The sequence below is a fragment of the Dreissena polymorpha genome, chromosome 3, assembly GCF_020536995.1.
Source record: "Dreissena polymorpha isolate Duluth1 chromosome 3, UMN_Dpol_1.0, whole genome shotgun sequence".
In the NCBI taxonomy this organism is placed as follows: Eukaryota; Metazoa; Mollusca; class Bivalvia; order Myida; family Dreissenidae; genus Dreissena; species Dreissena polymorpha.
The window spans coordinates 102,896,135-102,917,655 of NC_068357.1; the positions used below are offsets into that span (position 1 = coordinate 102,896,135).

Here is a 21,521-nt window from a genome sequence, read left to right on the forward strand (position 1 = left end):
TCTGAATGTATGGTCTGGTCAGATCAGCTTAACAATGGCCTGCACGCAGAGGTTTTGCAAAAATCCTGCAATTGTGATTCCTGTTTTGAAATAGCCATATCACATGACCCATTGAACGTTTGCACTATAAAATCTCAGTTAGAGGCAACTCCTGAGGTTCCAGCAAGTTGGGGTTTTACCAATCAATAATTGTGCTCTGCTCAGGGGAGAGATACAAATTTACAATTCATTCTTTCTTGGCTGCTGGAGAATAAGGCACCAGATGAAGGTGTGTTATTTTTGTCTAGCCCTGAGGCCAAGTATTTCTGGATAAACAAAGAAATGTTCAGCCTGCTGGACAATGTTTTGTTTAGAAAGAAAGATGACTCTCCTGAATTGGAATAAGTTGTGCCCCAAGAACTTAAAGAGCAAGCAATTAGGTGGCATCATGATATACATGTACCTTCTTCGGGACACCAAGGGGTAGCACGTACAAAGGCAAAATTAAAGGAAAAATTATTTTGGTTTCATTTGGCTAGAGATGTCAATTAATATGTTTTGTCATGTGATGTGTGCAGTCGAAACAAGAAAAACAAAACTTATGGGGTAGTACCCATGACTGAATATCAGGCAGGTGCTCCCATGGAACGGGTACACATTGACTTTTTAGGTCCCTTACCTAAAACTGATAATGGTAATGAGCATTGTTTGGTAATGGTTGACCAATTTACTAAATGGGTTGAATGTGTACCACTTCCATCACAAAAAGCTGATGTTACAGCTAAGGCTGCTATTGACTCATTTTTCTCGAGGTTTGGCTATCCACTTCAATTATTTTCTGATCAGGGTCGAAACTTTGAAAGTAAATTGTTGAAGCACTTTGCAAAGCATTGCAAATTCACAAATCTCGAACAACACCCTATAGACCATCAGCAAATGGTCAGGTTGAGAGATTCAACAGGACTCTGATGGATGCAATAAGATGTTTTCTTGGCAAGTCTCAAAACAGGTGGGACATATATGTGCAGCAAATAGCTGGTGCTATCAGGGCTTCAGTAAATCGCAGTACGGGTTATACACCTAACCGGTTGATGCTTGGCCGTGAGGTGAATACCCCTGCACAACTTATGTTCCCCAATGTACAACAAAAGTCTGAATGTACTGATGACTATGTTCGAGACTTGACTGAAAACATTGAAAAAGCTCATTCTGTAGCAAGAGATACACTAAAAAACACCCTTAAACGTATGAAAAGAAATTACAACATTAAAGTATTGCTGCGGCCATATGCAGTAGGTGACATTGTCTATTTGTTGGATACAGCCATAAAAAAAGGCAAGTGTCGCAAGCTGTGTTCACCTTGGAAAGGGTCCGCTTTAATTTCTAAGAAATTGTCTGCCTATTTGTATCAAGTGCAGCTAAGGAACGCATTCTTTGTTGTGAACCATGACAGGATAATGCCTTGTCATGATCGCAATATCCCTGAGTGGATTGTAAGGCTTAAATCTCATATTCCAGATGCAGTCATTGATGCACCTCCTTGTGAGGAAACCGATTTGTACTGTGTCTGTCGAAAACCTTGGGATGGTCGCTTTATGATACAATGTGATTTTTGCGATGAATGGTTCCATGGCTCATGTGTTAATGTAACATCCACTGAAGCACTTGATATTAACAAATACAAATGCCCAACTTGCCGTAACAATTAATGCCTTTATTAACTAGTTTCAGTATATGTTGAAAAAGTTTTGTTTCAACTAACATGTTATGAACAAAAACTGATAAAGGTAAATAAAGGGTGTCACAGAAATAATGTTGTATGTTACAGAATGGATCTTGAAATTTTAATTGAGATGACGGAGGCAGAGGCTGAGGCCCTCCTCCATTCTGATAGTGAGGCCCCGGAAGTTGAGCAGGGATCCAAAGACCCTGAAACTTGTCCCGGTCCAGTAGCGCTGTCGAATATGGGGCAGCCTACCTCAAAACGCCCAAGTCATCGTACGCATTTTAGGAAACGACAGCGGTCATTAGTTAAAGTAGGCATGCCTGCATCCTATTATCGTGGTGACTGTCTGCCGCACTCGGCTGCGCAGCCATCATGCACAATCAATCATCCAAGTAGCGCTGTAGTAGGAATTCCTATTCCATTGATGAGTGAGGAAGACAATATTGGGAGTGAGCGATCTGAGCTTCCCCCAATTTCGGCTAAGCTCATGAGATAAGCCGATCCATGCACGGCAGTGGCTCGCATGGATGTCCATGTGAGTCAGGTCCGAGAAAAATTGGACAAACAGGAAATGCCCACTAATCAGGGGTGTTGTGTGCCCGGCTGTACTCTTGAGGGACAAGATCTTCCTCGGGTACATGCTTTCAGGCATCACATCCCAGGAATATTTGATGATCGTTTGCCATGTAATGATGCATCAGTAGTTAAAGGACGAGTAATGGCACTGACCCAGGTGGCGACATGGTTACTCCGCCGTCCTTGCGTATTGTCTGAGCTGGTTGACCTTGTTAACCGACAAAGAGTGCTTGCACCTTTGTCTGGCGTTCGAGTGTCCCCAGATTGTAGGCAAGCGATGGTGGAAGTATGTAACTATTTGGGGGTTTCGGTCCCTCAACAATTTGTCCTGTCACCTGCCAACTCCCCTGCCGTGTTAATTCACTGGCGCGTACTTATTTTACTAGCTGCAATCCTTCAGTCAGAATACAGGGATTATTGGAGATCGGTTTTCCCATGTCCTTCTGACATACAGCTTAAGTCAGTTAAGAGTCTACCGGTGGCCTTCGATTCGCATTTTCATATTGACCGGTTGAGAAATGCGGCTCAGGCCCCTTGCATGCCGGTTGATGAGTTGATGGAGCTGGGTCAGGTGGAGGATCACCAGCTAGTAAGATTGGTTGGTGGCATTGGGATCTTTTGTGATCCCAACACCTTCCCATCCTCCCAAGACATGTCAGGTCTGCCATCCAATGTTGGAGTGGTAGTCGGACTGCACCCAAAACACTCTACTATGAGCAATGACCGCATTAACAATGCTCTAGATCGCGACCGCAATATGCTCAAGTGTGAAAGGGTAGTTGGTCTTGGTGAAATTGGTCTGGATCACTCAGTACCTGATAAACAGTGACCACGCCAGAATGATTTAGTGCGTGCAATGTTGCACTTGATCAATGATCGCCATGTGGTGGTCGTTCACTGTCGTGGGGCATCTGGTGACAGTGGAGTTGAGGCCTATCTTCTGCTTCTGCACCTTCTGAGTCCCATTTCAAGGACACAGAGATTTCATGTCCATTGTTTCACGGGCGACACATATGTCTTAACAAAGTGGCTTGCAGCCTTCCCGAACACTTTCTTCAGTTTTAATAGAAAAGTTCAGGGATTGAGTCTGGACCAATCTGAGGCTTTACGCTCTCTTGATGAAAACAAGCTCCTTCTTGAGACAGATGCTCCCTACTTCCGTGCAACTGGCCAGTGGTTTTCAGCACCAAATCAGCTCTTTCAAATTGCTGAAGGTGTTGCCAAGTGCCGAAACGTACCGGTAGAGCATGTCCTTGAGGTGAGCTGCAATAATGCCCTCAGATTGTACAGAATGCAGTAGTCATCTCTGTGCTGTAGGTTTCTTGTTATTGGATACTTGAGTGATTCATAAAAATAATTTGTCATCTTCAAGCCAAGATGAGAAATTCATGCATTTAAATTGTGTAACATTCTTAGAAGTAGAGGTTATCTTTAATAATGCATAGGCTTTAATTTGTTATCTTTAAGTAAAGATGATAAATTCATGTATTTAATGTTATATGTGTACCTCCTCAGAAGAACTGAGTAGAGGTCACCTTCAATGTTCCTTTTAGGATCCTGATTAATTTACTTGTTAAATACCTGTAAATTCAGTAAATATAGGAATTACCTGTCTGCACCTGGATGTATAACTTATATCGAAATTAGTCCTTGTTTGTTCTCTCCCATTATTAAGTTCTTTTTAAATAAAGTAGGGGGGAGTGTAGTGTTTTGACCGAAATGACTATGACCGTTCTGTCCTGACCTACTTTGGGACCGGTACGCAGGTAAGTTGTTCCTTTTACTCACTTCATGATTACTTCAGATTTTTACCACATAATCAGGCTCATATTTGCTTTCATTTTGAAAAAGAAAACGTGCCATGCAAGGAAAAAGTGGGACGATTCAACTTTACCGGTACGCAACATTTAACATCAAACAGCGTACCCTAACCCTAACCCATAACACCTAACACATAACAACTAATGCATCACCTTATAATCATATTTATCCTATATATTTCCTTTGTATCGGGGGCTGCTGCCACCAAACCCCCGCTTTGTCGATAGTGGTAAACAACTGCGTACCGGTAAAGTTCAATCTAGCCGAAAAAGTTGTGTTGTAAATGCATCGAAATAAAGGACAGCATATTTGAATTTTATGATCGAGTATTGATGTTTTCCTCCAACAAACAACAAAATAATATATTATGTCCCAAATACAAAAATTACTATTCTTAAAATGATATACTTTTTGTGTGATCATCTATAACTATATATATACATTCTTCATCCAAATGTTAATACCAAATACATGTCTTATCCCTACTGGATATGTGGTGTTTACACTTATTAATCCAGTTTAAAGGGGCTTATCATATAAAATACTAGTAATGACATGCTATGTCGTGAATGTCTGAATAAATAAAAACGATGACGCTTATCATAATGGATCATTTCACACTTCTCATGAAACACTAATATCAGTTCTTACTCCTGTACAAGTGCTTGTGTATTTGACATCTGTATATAATTATTTTGTTAAATAACTTGAAGAAAATGTTGTCAATTTATAGAAACAACTTTGAGAAGGCTTATTGAAGCCAAATTAATAAGAAAAGACCAAATATTTTTATTTTAATAAATACAAATGGTTAAAATTATTCATACACAATTTGCAATTGTGCATAATTTTGTTCGACTGAAACTTATTGATGATCTTATGAACCTGTCTGAATATAACTACATGTACTAGTCAAATATCAACTTCAACATTTCAGTGATACATTGTATGCTGATTACCTGTGCAGGAGGAAAATGAAACCAGACAGATTATGGACTCAAATTCAACCCATAAAAAAGCTTGGAACTTGCAGTCACTGAGTGTTCTTGTTTACAGTCATGTGTTCAATGCTGCCACAACATAAATATTATAGCTGGCTCTGGACTCGACCTTATGCATCTTAAAATGATCTTTGAACGCGATGGTCTCAAGAACATTTTTATAATGAATAACTTTGATGGTCAGCCCAGGGTCCCCAATGCCAAGCGTCTTTTGGAGACACTTATTCCAACCTGACGAAGTTCTTCAAAGAACTACCATGACAATCGTGTATTTGTTTTGTTTGTCATAATAAGTTTAATGTTTTATATCACTAGTATCACTAGTCATTGATACATTGATAAATCTATTTTCCTTTAAACGTGTTTGATTGAATGATTATATGTGCCTTGTTACTTAATTATTAATGTTCTTATTTCCCTGTAACATTTTCAAGTCTTATTTATAGAAGAACGCATTTCACGTGCAATTTCAAACAAGGTTCGCAAATCTTACTGCACTGAGTAGGTTCCATCTCACACATGATATATGAGATTATGTATGTTTATATGTTTATGGGTTTATTATAGGCTTTTCCTCTTTTTTTATCTTTTTATAATAATTTTTGAACATTTCGCTCATCTTAATGCTCACAAATACAAATCTCAAATTCAGTATGGCGTTTCTGGAAAAGGGGGGTAACCTTGATTGTAAAGCGGGAACTTTTCGTTTTCACTGGTGACCCCCATTTTTAGCTTATTATTATAAAGCAATGTCTTTGCCATCAACTACTAGTTTCTGTATAGTTTTTTGTTTGTTTGTAAGTTTTTCATTGTTTGCAAAGTATTTTGTATTGTTTTCATTGTGTTCAACATGCTGTGCCAGTGCACGAAGTGTTATGCCATCAAATTGTAGTTTTCAACTATGTTATTCAAAATCTTCCTATTTTTGGAGTGAGTATAAAGATTTCCATTATTTTTATCTCTAATTATGCGTTAAGAACAATATTTAAATCACCTCCCACTAAAATGTTTTTATCTTTGTTATTTATTTTATTGGAATGTAATGTTTCATAAAATTTGGATTCATCTATATTCAGGCCGTAAACGTTTTTAATGTTAATTGTGTTTCGTGTATTATTATCCCCCGCCAGAGGGGGATTTCGTTTATAGTGTTTCAAAAAATAGGCTTGTTCTATTATTAGCACAATATTCATATTCAGTTTGTAATCCTTCACATACTTGTTATTCCTCTCCCTTTAAAGCATGATGTGTTATTTTACAGAGGTTGTTATTTTCGACATTCTTTCGTTTATAGTGTTTCGAAAAATAGGCTTCTTCTATTATTTGACTTTTATTTGTTATGTCTTTGCCATTAACTACTAGTCTGTGAATAGTTTTGTGTTTGCTTCTACGTTTTAAAATGTTTGCACAGTATTTTGTATTGTTTTCATTGTGTTCAACATGATGTGCCTGGCTCGAAGTATTATGCCATTGAGGTGTGTGTGATAAATTCCTTCTATTATAATTTTTTTTGTAAGAATTTCCTTCTTCAATGGAGGTGGTATAATTTGTGTTTCTTTTATGCATCTGTTTTTCAAGTGCTTCAATGACTTTTATGGCTTCATTTTCAAGTTTGTGTGTTTCTTTTTTTTTTAGCTTACCTGAGCACACGTGCTCATGGTGAGCTTTTGTGATCGCCTTTTGTGCCTCGTCTGTCGTGCAGCGTCAACATTTACCTTGTTAACACTTTAGAGGTCACATTTATTGTCCAATCTTCATGAAACTTGGTCAGAACATGTGTCCCATTAATATCTGTGACGAGTTCGAAAATGCTTCTTGTTGTTGAAAAACCTGGGTGCCAGGGGGCGTGGCAGTTTTCCTAATATGGCTATTGTAAAACCTTGTTAAGACTCTAGAAGTTACATTTTTTGTCCAATCATCATGAAACTTGGTCGGAACATGTGTCCCAATAAAATCTTTGACATGTTCAAAAATGGTTCCGGTTGGAAGAAAAACATGGCCGCCAGGGGCGGGGCAGTTTTCCTATTATGGCTATAGTAAAACTTGTTCACACTGTAGAAGTCAAATTTATTGTCCAATCTTCATGAAACTTATTCAGAACATTTGTTCTAATGATATCTTGGACGAGTTCGAATATGGTTCCGGTTGGTTGAAAAACATGGCTGCCAGGTGGCGTGGCAGTTTTTCCTTAAATGGCTACAGTAAAACCTTGTTAACACTCTAGAAGTCACATTTTTAGTCCGTCAGAACATGTTTCCCAATAAAATCTTAAATGAGTTCGAAAATGGTTCCAGTTGAATGAAAAAATGGCCACCAGTGGTCGTGGCAGTTTTCCTTATATAGCTTTAGTGTATAGTAAAACCATTTTAACACTCTAGAAGTCACATTTATTGTCCAATCTTCATGAAACTTAGTCAGAACATTTCTTCAGACCATATCTCGGATGAGTTTGAAAATGGTTTTGGTCTGTTGAAAAACATGGCTGCCAGGGGGCGGGCCAGTTTTCCTTACATGGCTATAGTAAAACCTTGTTATAACGCTAGAAGTCACATTTGTGGTACAATGCCTATGAAACTTGGTCAGAATATTTGTACTAATGATATCTGGGCTCAGATCGAAAATGGTTGAGGTCCGTTTAAAAACATGGCCGCAAGGGGGCGTGGCATTTTTCCTTATATGGCTATTTAGTAATGTTAACACTAGAAGTCACACTAATTATCCAATCTTTATGAAACTTGATCAGAACATTTGTTCTAACAATAGCTCAGCTGAGTTTGAAAATGGTCATGATTCGTTGAAAAATATTGCCGCCGGGGGGGGGGGGGGCAGTTGACCTTATATGGCTTTAGTGAAAACTTGTTGACGCTATATTAGCCTCATTTATTGGCCAATCTACATGAAACTTGGTCAAAACATTATTTTGTCCCAATGAAATCTTAGCGAAGATTGAAACTGGGTCATATGAGCTTAAAAACTAGGTCAAATATAAAAAAAACATGTTGAAAGTCACTTTTTTGGTCTAATCTTCATGAATCAGCTTGCATTTGTCCAGAATAGTCTAGTTCCTTTTGCTCTCAGGTGAGCGCCTTAGGGCCTAACGGCCCTCTTGTTTTAAATGACATGGATCTTATTGTTGTGTAAAGTATCTTGTCTTTAATTATTTCCCATAAGGTGTTTGGATTTGCATCTTTGTTTTCTTAAACTGTATTGGTTATTACCTGTTATATTTGTGTTTGATATTGTGTATCTTTTCAGAAGCTATTATTTACTTTTAAAGTACCTTGGGCCTCTTTCAGGTTGTATTTCATGCAGTTAAAGTTCAACTATCGAGTGATCAGTCATAAATCCTGGTTTTATGTTGCATGTGTCGATAATGTTGCAAATAGACTCGCATATTTAAAAAAAATCTTATCTCCAAAATATTGCTGGTTTTGTGTTTGAGTGCCAGGTGAATTTTCTTTCATTATGATTAACTGTATGCCATATGTCTATCAAATTGTAGTTTTCAATTATGTTATTCAAAATGTTCATTTTTTTGGAGTGAGTATAAAGATTTCCATTTCTTTTATTTCTAATAATGGGTTAAGAACATTATTGAAATCCTCTCCGACTATAATGTTCTTATCTTGGTTATTTATTATAACATTTGGATTCATCTATGTTCGGACCGTAAACGTTCATTAATGTTAATTGTGTTTCGTGTATTTTTATGTCCCCCACTATAGTAGTGGGGGACATATTGTTTTTGCCCTGTCTGTTGGTCTGTCTGTTGGTCTGTTTGCGCTAACTTTAACATTTTGCAATAACTTTTACTATATTGAAGATAGCAACTTCATATTTGGCATGCATGTGTATCTCATAAAGCTGCACATTTTGAGTGGTGAAAGGTCAAGGTCAAGGTCATCCTTCAAGGTCAGAGGTCAAATATATGTGGCCAAAATTGCTAATTTTATGAAAACTTTTGCAATATTGAAGATAGCAACTTGATATTTGGCTTGCATGTGTATCTCATGGGGCTGCACATTTTGAGTGGTGAAAGGTCAAGGTCATCCTTCAAGGTCAGAGGTCAAATATATGTGGCCGAAATCGCTTATTTTATAAATACTTTTGCAATATTGAAGATAGCAACTTGATATTTGGCATGCATGTGCATCTCATGGAGCTGCACATTTTGAGTGGTGAAAGGTCAAGGTCATCCTTCAAGGTCAGAGGTCAAATATATGTGGCCCAAATCGCTTATTTTATGAATACTTTTGCAATATTGAAGATAGCAACTTGATATTTGGCATGCATGTGTATCTCATGGAGCTGCACATTTTGAGTGGTGAAAGTTCAAGGTCATCCTTCACAAGGTCAGGGTCATCCTACAAGGTCAAACATCATATAGGGGGACATTGTGTTTCACAAACACATCTTGTTATATCTATACTTGCTTGTCTGGCAATCATTATTTCGTTCAAGTAATCCACTGTTATTCCTGTATGACTTTTACTCAGACAAGCGATGCCTTGTTTATGTGTATGTTTTCCGCTAAGATAAATATCTCCGTCCCAACCAATTTTCAATGTTGTTGCTTAGGTATGTTTTAGGTGACTTTCCTTTATAAAAAATACATATATTACTTTTTTTTGTCTAACCATTTGAAACTTTTAGTGCATTTGTCTTTGTTATTTAGCCCTTGTACATTTACAATACATATGTTGATACTCACACAAAAGGACGACAATTGCATGATACCATTCTTGTTCCAAACATTTTAAAATCATTTTGTAGAGCTAGATTATTAGTTAATAGTTCATTATGTCAAGTTATATTAAGCTTTGATGTTAAAAACAATTACCTTCAATGTTCTACAGGTTGTTGATACATTGTGTTCATTAAATTGATCTCAGCACTAAGTACTTGTTCATTTATTACGATGGTATTGGTAACTTTGCCCTGCCTTCAGATTGATCTCAAAACCATTTTCAAACATTTCATTATCATTAGCACTTTCCTTTCAAAATGCCATCATTGTCATTATATTGACTTAAATAGTCTACCAGTCACACATAGCTTAATTAATATCTCCCTTTTTAGCTCGACTTTTAGAACAAAACAAGAGAGCTCTATTGTCATAGCCAGGTAGTCGGCGTTCGCGTTTGTTTAGTTGTCTGTAAATGTCAATTTCCGCAAAGACTATCAAAGATATCCTCTTCAAACTTACAATACTTGCTCAATTTCGCCTGTTAAGTCCATACTGACAAGGCTGGTTACCATGTGACCTATATTTATGGAATTATCTGCCCTTGTTTTGACTTAGTACATAGAAATATTGTCAAATTCTCAACAAAAAACTTAATTTTCTCAAACATTGTCCAACCTTTCAACTTGACAGTCTGCATACTTATATAATATGATGACATGCAACTTCTGACAAAAGCACATAAATTTATCCTTCATATTTTACTAGTTATCACCGACTTACAATTTCTCAAACACTATCGAAGCTTTAAACTCGAAGTCTATGCACTTGTAGAATATCAACACCTTCATCTACTGACAACAGAAGACAACTATTCACCATTTGGTAAGAGTTATTCCCCATTTTCCGACTTCAATTGCTCAATCATTAAAAGCTTTCAACTTGAAATTCAACACTCTTGTAGAATGATTATGTGATGACCTACTTCTATTGACATGAGGAAACTATTCCTCTTTTTGGATTTGAAACTTAGTCTGTGTCAAGCACTTGTATTCCAACGTCCTGCACCCGTTGGCAGTGCTCTTACCAACACTTGATACTGCTTGTCCAGAGTATAAATGAGAAGCTTGACATCCGACTTACACTTCAGTTAAAGAAACCTATCCTTACTTATGAATCTTCCTCTTCATCTCTTGAAAATGTTTGTCTGTAAATTACAACCATAAATCTAATATTTAATTTAAACTTTTTCATACATACATTGTTTTTATGCCCCGAAGGCAGGCATATGGTTTCTGAACTGTCTGTCCGAAAAATTATACTTTTGCCATAACTTCCATACTACAGAATAATTTTTTCACTTGATATTTGTACACAACTCTTCTTTTATCAACACCTTCCCACGGACATATTTCTTGATGACCTTGGCCCTTGAACTCAAAAGTCAAAGCACCCAAATAACTTAACATTCACCATAACTTTGTGGTTCATGATTGGATTAACTTTATTTTTGTCCATAACTCCCCTTTGGACAAGACCTTCCGACTGACCTATTTTATGATGACCTTGACCATTGAATGACCTTAGCTTAAAGGTCGAAGTGTTTAAAACTAGATAGACATATTAAGCACGAGTAACATATTAGACCTTCAACTTCATAACATCAGCATACATGTACACTGTATCTGGCAGCAAAATAGCGTGGATCCGTTTACATTTACTTCAGTTTAGTCACTACACTTCTTTCCAAGCACCCTAAATCTAGCCCCAGGCCTTCAGCGCCTACGGCGCTTTGATTAGTAAAATGAAATCAGATTTACCAAAACAAACAATTTGACACCATGATGTAATAAATTTTTTGTGCAAAAAACAACAAATGCCCACGACGTCCTTATTAACAGGTCAGTCATCAGTCATATTCATTCCGCTAAACATGCAGCGTAGTATCTTTTTAAAGTGGGTATGAGGTATGACATAAGCATTGCCATTAATTTCATTCTAAGTTTTGTCTGATACATAGAGTATAACAGGTTATCATGCTTTTTCCTGATAGTTTTGTAATATATCATTTGCGGGAATTAATATGATTGTTGACGTTTGATGTGTTACTAATGACGTCATGGGTAATTGCGCATAATATTTGTAAAATATTATTTTTTGCTGTTTATGTTGTTTTTTGTGTATAAAATATATATCAAATTGTTTGTCCTGTTGAATATAATTCTATTTTAACAAAAATAATAACTTAATAGTTGATACCTATTAATATTAACTTCCTCCAAACATTGACTGATATAACAACTTACTGGTTCTTACACATATCTATAATTATATTTAAAAAAAAATCAAAATCAATTTTTTTTGTAAACAAATGCCTCCAACCCAAAATACATTGTAATACATTATAACTAACTATTAGATCATACCAGAGTTGTCTCTAGAACGTATTTATAAAAATACATACGATTTTAATATAGCAATGTCCATTAGAGCTATACAGTTATTTATATTTTTAGATCTTAACATAGTTGTGGTGAGAACATATCCACACATAGGAAAACACATACACAAACAACAACAGCAACACAAACAAAATAGATGCTGTGTTAATATATCCAAAGTATTTGATTTGGTTATTGATAATTTTCAATAGATGATACACATATATACATAACTTTAAAAAAAAAGCTTCATCATTTGAACTCAATAAGTTATAAAAATTAAGCGGTGAATCGCCTGAAGAATACCAGCTATAAACGATAATTTAATCGTGTTTCATTGTATTTGGTACACTTGAAGAAAACACGGTAGATCTAGATCTATTCGCAATCCAGGTATCGAACAGATATTGTAGAATGTTTCTTGATATATCTTTGGTTGAACTGATAAAAATATATCCCGCTGTTTTATCAGGCAGAATTGGATGTCGCGGTAGCAGTAATCTGTTTAATTTTATGCTTTCCGGCGGTTTCAAGAGAAATATTACTGAAATAAATATTACTAGATATTTCACTGTTTTACTGTGACATGACGTCATTTTTCGACGAAATGACGTCATAAATCCAGCGAAATTATCCAGTTACACTCTTTTTACCCAGTTACACTCTTTTTACCATGTAAATAAACGGTGAAAAAAGCATAAAATAAAAGGACAATTTGTTGGATTCGATGAAATATCGATTTTAAATTCACTCGTGATCATAAAAAATATATACATTCACTCGTGGCTGCGCCACTCGAGAAAATATTATTTTATATGATCATTCGTGAAATAAAATCGATATTCCATCGAATCCAACAAATATCCTCTATATTCGCTATGTCTCATTAAATAGTTTACACTCATAACTACTCTGCATATTTCGGAAAAGTCGTTTCTATCCATTTGACGGTAGTGGCTGATAGTGGGGTCATATGGTGAAATGATTGTTCACTTTTTGACGATGCTGGAACAGCATCGTCTAAGGTATGATAACCAGTAAAAAAAATCTTCACAATGGCGACCTATGTAAAAGACCGAGCCAGTCCGATTGAGATAACTCGATTTTTCAGTTACTTCCCTTAGCATTCGCCACTGCGTAGGAGATTGCTCGTTGATTTTCATTGATAACATTATCCTAGCAGAGTTATCGTTCGTGTTGATAAAGGTAAATATTAATAGAACAGCATATCCTGGGGAAACAGATTCAATAAGTGTATCAGAACGTTAATTTAAAATTAGTAATTTTACATCCATTTTATTTTAATGGACCAATGAAACAACTATATATTTTCTCTATTTTGTTTGATATTTGTTATCGATTAAGTAAATAAATTGCGAATAAAAACATGTAAAATTAACTTTTTACGTGATCACAAAACTAAAGAATGCGAACAATTTCGAACCTGCAAATTGTAAACGCTGCACTGCTATGATATATATAGATAAAACAACATGTCTTTGTGTAATTATTCGTCCCGCTAGCGCAGTGGTAAGGACGTTCGCTTTTTCACCTTTACGACACCGGTTCGATTCCCGCTCCAGGCGCAATGTTATATTTTGTCTGTTTTGTGGTCACCATTCCGGACAGGTGTTTTTTTCCGGATAATCTCACCCCCCCCCCCGCAGCATTTAACCATATAAAAAATTAAAAAGTATTTCAGTACAAAACAAATAGCTGGAAATTGCAGCTATCATTCAAAATTCGTCCCAACTGTCGTCAATCTAATCTTATTAGGTAGGAGTGCTGGACACACTCCGGGTCCCAACATTATGCAGCCTCAGCGCGGAGGTAACTCATTACCTTGGAAAAACACAAATATACACACTGGGTGCAGCCTAGGCGCGTATAGACTCAAACAAGGCAACAAACTCAAGTGCGGGCACAATCATTTAAAATTTACATATTGAATACGATATTCTAACAGAAATTACACAACCACCTAAGTGTACATACCATGTTTGATATTTCGTTCGATTGTTAGATTTCAGCATAATTATACATGTATAAGGTCATTTCGCTATTAGTTAACTTATCCATATGTTCGTGGGCGAACTCGGATAGTCAAGTGCTCATACGATTGAGCTCACATGGTCCGGCTATGTGCTCATACCTACTTTCGAGAATCATCATGAAGGTATTGCCATACTTAATGAACAAGAATGTGACCCGCCCCCCAGTTTCGCTCAATGGGTCAAGCTACCCACGGGTACTACTTCCCCGTACCCCTAAACTTTTTTTCGTACCAAAAATGTTTAGTACGCAAATTTTTTTCGTACTTATTTTTTTTTTTGTACCCAAAAATTTCGTACCCAAATTTTTTAGCGTACCCAAATGTTCGTATCAACATACACAATTGTGGTGATATAGATAAACTTAAATTGATGTTTTATATCCATCCTCTTCAAAAGCATCGTCACACCAGTACTGCCAGTACTTTGATTGATAAAAGCAACAAACTTGGCACATTTGTAGATTTAAGTATTTTATTCAATTTTAGCTATGGACACATCTCCAATTTTCAAGATGGCCGCCATTTTCAAGATGGCCGCCTAAATTTAGGAAATTACATTTTGCTGCCATATTTGATTAAAATATTCTGTTTTTGGCATTCAAATTAGCTGTTTTATGTTATTAATTAATTAAAATATGTTTCTACATGAAAACATGAATTAAATATTGCATATAAGTCAAAATGGCTTCCAAAATGGCCACCTTAAGTACAAAAAATAGGATTTTCCTACTCAAATCTATAATTTCAATACTCATTGAACGTTTGTTATGTAAGCAAGTGTTTTTCTTTTTTTTGTATTTACAGATACCTTCATTTGTATAATGTTCTCAACATATTGTGTCAGTCCTTAAATAAAGAAATAACTGCATTCAACCAGTTCACACTTCCAACCTTAAAGCTGCCTTAAAATCTAACCGCGGTCACATCCTCCACCACATATGGTGCTTGTATTCAGTGGAATTGTTCACTTTTTAAAAAAAGCAACACACTTTGCTCAATGGTAGTTAAAGTTAAAAGTATTTAAGATAAAAAAGGCTATGGACCCAATTTATATTTTTTCAAAATGGCCGACATTTTCAAAATGGCCGCCAACCTATAAAAAAAAGGAGAAAATATCGAGGTGCTGACTTTTTGTTGTAATCTTTTACAAATCAAATGAAATATTACAATTATTTATTACTAATTATGCTGATTATCAACAAGATGTGTTTGTGAAACACAATGTCCCCCTATATGACGTTTGACCTTGAAGGATGGCCTTGATCTTGACCCTTCACCACTCAAAATGTGCAGCTCCTTGAGATACACACGCATTTCAAATATAAAATTGCTAGCTTCAATATTGCAGAAGTGACATTACATGAGCAATTTTGACCCATATATTTGACCTTGAAGGATGACCTTGACCTTGACCTTTCACCACTCAAAATGTGCAGCTCCATGAGATACACATGCATGCCAAATATCAAGTTGCTATCTTCAATATTGCAAAAGTATTCATAAAATAAGCGATTTGGGCCACATATATTTGACCTCTGACCTTGAAGGATGACATTGACCTTTCACCACTCAAAATGTTCAGCTCCATGAGATACACATGCATGCCAAATATCAAGTTGCTATCTTCAATATTGCAAAAGTATTCATAAAATAAGCGATTTGGGCCACATATATTTGACCTCTGACCTTGAAGAATGACCTTGACCTTATCCTTTCACCACTCAAAATGTACAGCTCCATGAGATACACATGCATGCCAAATATGAAGTTGCTATCTTCAATATTGCAAAAGAATTCATAAAATGAGCGATTTTGGCCACATATATTTGACCTCTGACCTTGAAGGATGACCTTGACCTTGACCTTTCACCACTCAAAATGTGCAGCTTCATGAGATACACATGCATGCCAATTATGAAGTTGCTATCTTCAATATATCAAAAGTTATTGCAAAATGTTAAAGTTGGCGCAAACCAACAGACCAACCAACCAACAAACCAACAGACCAACCAACCAACAGACAGGGCAAAAACAATATGTCCCCCCACTACTATAGTGGGGGACATAAAAATCTTCGTAAGAAAAACATTTATTATAAGTATTTTGTTAATTTTGTACTTTTTGTAAGGTCAAAAAGTCAATTTTTTTTTTTTGGGGGGGGGGGGGGAATTATGCTTTTTTGGCAAATATTCATTTACTTTAATAACAAATAAACCCATAAAGCAGATTATCATGGTCCGAGAGCCCACTGGTGTTCATGGCAAGTTTTGAGGCCAAGAACTTTTGTGTTTACTTGAAAAGAGAATAATATATGCTTCCAGAAAACCCATTTCTTAAGTGTCACAGCCGTGCATATCTATGATTTGTTAGGGTAAAATCACTCAAAATCGAAAGTTTTCCCTTTGATATCTGGAATAATTAAATAAATAAACATTTTCAGTCATGGAAATTTACCCATGGTTTCAGTTTTGGGGTATTAAATAGGTATCCGAAACCTTTCTGATAATTCAGTACAAAAAATAATTTTCCATGTATTTTTTTAAGTTAAAAACCACCAAATTTTGCATTTTAGTTTTGCAAATTTTCCCATTTTTCACATTTTAATTCTGCGAATTTCTCTTAACAATTTACAACATATTTGTCTAATCAGTGTTTTAAAAACACACATATGGCCTCCTTGATTCATTCCAACAACAACTTTTTTATCAACATCTATTATTGATTTTGGGTGGAAATGAATAAAATCACACACACAACTGCTTATTTCTGGAATAATTCGATTTAATTAGATTTATAAGACATGTGATCATTATAATAATCAAATATTGTTCGCATATATACAATTGCATATAAGATCACTCTAAACAAACAATGCAAATAAGATCACTCTAAACAAACAATGAAATGACCGCAGTGTTATTATAGGTCAAAACCACTATTTCTTACAGTTAATGTAGGTTAAAAACCACTAAATTTAAACTATTTTAGCTGTTTTAGTCCATTTTTCAGGTTTTAGTTCCTCGAATTTTCACTCAACTGAAATAATTTTCAAAATAGTAGTCTAACTATTGTATTAAAAACAAACAAAAGGGTCTCCTGATTTAATTGAAACATAAACATTTTTGAATGACGACTTTTAGTGAGATTTCAGGAACAATATACGAAATCAAACACAAAACTGCTGATTTCTGGAATAATTTTATATAGTTAGATTTATAACACATGTGATCACGATAATAATAAAAACTGTTCGTCTCTGTACATATGCGTATAACATAGCTCAAAACAAAACATTCCAATGAGTACAGTGTACTTGTAGGTTTAAATCCACTAACTTTTTTACATTTTCTTGCTTTTTGAGTCATTTCACCTGATTCATTTGCGCGGTTTTCATACAACAGTTGCAAATGTCGATATTTATGTGCTAACATTTAAAATAACTCAACATTGCTTAAATATGCCCTATAACAATTTAAAAATAACCTAATGTATTGATATTAGTGTTTATTGGTTTAAAAAGGGCCACTTGGTCCGTTTAACAACTTTCTTGATTTATTACAATACTTTGCAACGGAACGCAAAAATCTGTACTATATTTTAAACATTTACAGTATCATTATAAACAAAACATCTACTAACATTTTATGTCACACAACTGTTACATGTAACAACATTTGGCATGAAATTCAAACAGTTATTTAATTTCATCTAGACATTAAACATACTTTATATACATGATAAATTATTATAGTTGATACATGTACTGTTTTTCATGTACACACATGAACTAGCATTTAGCACGCACAATTCTTATCAACATGACACAATAGTTAAACTACGTATACTTTCAATAAATATTAATTTTTTAACAACATTTAACATGAAAATCAAACAATTATTTCCTTACCGGTGAAACTGAATGGGACTTATGGTTCGCGCTCTGTCTGTCAGTCAGTCAGTCATTTTTTAGTCTGTGGCCCTTTTTAATGTTGGATCATTTTAAATGTTAGCAGATAAATATCGACATTTGCAATTGTTGTATTAAAACCGCACAAATAAATCAGGTGAAATGACTCAAAAAGCAAGAAACGTAAAACAGTTAGTGGTTTTAAACCTACAAGTACACTGTACTCATTGGAATGTTTAGTTTTGAGCTATGTTATTCGCATATGTACTAAGACGAACAGTTTTTATAATTATCGTGATCACATGTGTTATAAATCTAACTACATTGTATATCAAAGTATTCCAGAAATCAGCAGTTTTGTGTTTGATTTCGTATATTGTTCCTGAAATCTCATTAAAAGTCGTAATTAAAAAATGTTCATGTTTCAATTAAATCAGGAGACCCTTTTGTGTGTTTTACTACAAAAGTTAGACTACTATTTTGAAAATTATTTCAGTTGAGTAAAAATTCGAGGAACTAAAACCTGAAAAATGGACTAAAACAGCTAAATTAATTAAACGTTTGTGGTTTTAACCTACATTAACTGTAACAAATAGTGGTTTTGACCTTAAAATAACACTGCGGTCATTTCATTCACAGATCAGATGGGTGGTCGAATCGGCAAACGCTAGAATCAAGAGATTCAAAAATCTAGATCATGTGATGCCAAATAGCCAGCTGCCATTTATTGGTGACTTTGTTAGAATTGTTTGCGCCATCTCAAACAAATACTTCCCCCCCTCTAAGTTCCCCAGACCAAGTCGAACAAGATGAATTGATCGCCGAAAAGATGCTGCAACAAAATGAAAAAGAAAACGAGCTGAAAATGTTAGTAGAAGAGAAAGGTCTTGCTAGGAAAAATACAATTTGGCGGCCTATTGAAGATTGTGAAGTACAGGGATTTCCGCGTTTAAGTGATGAACAGCTAAGTGAACTAACACTTGGTGTTTACCAATTGCGTTTGAGTTCCAGCTACATGCAAGAGCATACAACTGGAAATTGTGACATTAAAGTGCATGTTCACGAGCAAAGTTTGATTTCTGCAAAATTGCAAAGTCGCCATACATCTAGCAGAAGGTACATGCTGTGGATAAGTCACAGTGAGGATATGGTCGAATCATGGTACTGCCAATGCAAGACTGGATCGCGAGTGGTTGGAATGTGTTCACACATTGCAGCTGTGGTCTGGTTCTTGTCTGCCGGTAGATATCAGCAAAAGGAAAGTTTGGGGGTTCGAGACTGGGGAAAGTACCTGTCTGACGCTTCTGCAATTCGTATTGATGATTCAAGTTCTAGCGAGAGTGATAGCGAAGTTTTTTAGACTGATTATATTTCATTCTACCAGGGTCTCCATGCACGTTTCATATACAAGTTTTTAAGCATTGGCTTTGTGTTAGCACTGGGATACCTTGAGACATAAGTGGAAATTGCTCATTTTGACAATAACGTCATTTTCAATTGGGACCTGCTATAATTGGAAATGATGTGCATGGATACATGCTTTTAATCAAAATGTATGCATAGTCATGTTAACAAAAATGTTATGAGCAAACAATATGTTACTGGTATAACATTTAGATAATTAGTTACTTAACATATGTTAAGATCTATATAATTCATCAAACAGATGAAGGGTTGCTTTTGTTTCCTTTTCCTTATTAATTGTTTATATTTCTGATCATTCTCGTTTACGCTAATAGCTATGAACTGTCTTCTTTTTCACTCTAGCGTGTAAATGGAGACGAAGTCCGTTGTAACATAAAATATAGATAATAGTATGCTACTGAATTATGAAATGAATGTTATCAATCAGGGGTTGGGAGAATTGACAAATCTACGAGGTTTACCGTCACAACTCTAGTGCGTTCAGTTACAACGAACGTTTGCCAATCATCGTTCGTTTTCGATTCGGTCTTATTGAACGATTGGTTTCGCTATCGATCTACCTCCCGAAAGGGTTCGCTTCGGTTCGCGAAATATAGCGAACATTCGCTGTAACTGAAGCTGGATTGGTCATTGTCGGCTCGGGTACTACTTACATGTACCCCGGGTACTCTTAATTATACTTACATGTACCCCGGGTACGGTTAATATATGTACTTAAACGTACCCGGGAAATTTAACGCTTAATCGGTCGTTGTCGGCTATTTTTTTTAATTAATTATATTTACATTTATGTTAATTTTCTGTAAAATGGCCTTTATGTTATTGAAACTCGTACCCAAAAAGCATGTTGATGCAGTTTTTATAAACAGAAGTTTGTTTAAGATTATCAATTGCGTTTTAACGACATCGGATTCTGGACTGGAATACAAATCGGGTTAGTCTAATATCGACCGGGTACGATTAAGTATATTTACCGTACCCGGGGTACATGTAAGTATACTTAAGAGTACCCGGGGTACATGTAAGTAGTACCCGATCCGACAATGACCACTCGAGCGTAACTGAACGCACTAGACTTTGGTTTCGCTAGCGAACTACCTCCCAAGAGGGTTCGCTTCGGTTCGAGGCGAACCGAGCGTTCAATAGCAGAACGTTCGCGAACGTTCGCTGTAACTGAATGCACTAGATTGTCACGCCACAACTATGTATAATAATATTATATTTATCTAGTAACTCTCGATAAATATTTTAAATGAAAAAGGCTTTATTTTCATGATAATCAATGAAAGAGACTTACACCTTCAAATATATTTGACCGGAAATTGGGACGCATGTAAATACCGATTTTTCTCAAATACACAAGTTGACTGTTTACTCTACTCGCTTAATTCTTCTTATCGAAAGAAATTGACAAAATATACGAGAAGTGTACCCTATAATGAAATGGAAATCTATAATTAGCCTTATTTACCAAAACATCTTTAAACAAAATCCGATATGGATCGATCTAGACAATGCTTTGACAGTGGAAAATGTAACATAAGCGCAAACGTAATTCAGCGCAATAACGGCATGTTAAATGACGTCATAAATGAGCGCCATTTCGTTGTGTTAACTAGGGGTTGTTTATTCGCCCATTTTGACGTCGTAGTTAAGTATATTGCAAAACGAACGTCATTTTTAAAAAATAGACACATTGCAATAATTACAGCATAAATATTGGGAAAATCTGAGGTTGGGCGTTTTTTGGTGGTTAGTGAACCATGTCCTTTGGTGGTTGTTAACTTAAAAAAAAATACATAGAAAATTATTTTTTTTACTGAATTATCAGAAAGGTTTCGGATAGCTATTTAATACCCCAAAACTGAAACCCTGGGTAAATCCCCATGACTGAAAATGTCTACTTTT

At 35.7% G+C, this 21,521-nt stretch overlaps 1 long non-coding RNA gene across 1 annotated transcript; it reads left to right on the top strand.

Annotated features, from left to right (window-relative positions):
• The first annotated feature begins 1,994 nt into the window (after nucleotides 1–1,994).
• LOC127872945 (uncharacterized) lies at nucleotides 1,995–9,997 on the top strand. Its single transcript, XR_008045850.1, has 2 exons — nucleotides 1,995–4,047; nucleotides 5,040–9,997. It is a non-coding gene; the product is annotated as an uncharacterized LOC127872945 (long non-coding RNA).
• The last annotated feature ends 11,524 nt before the right edge of the window (nucleotides 9,998–21,521 follow it).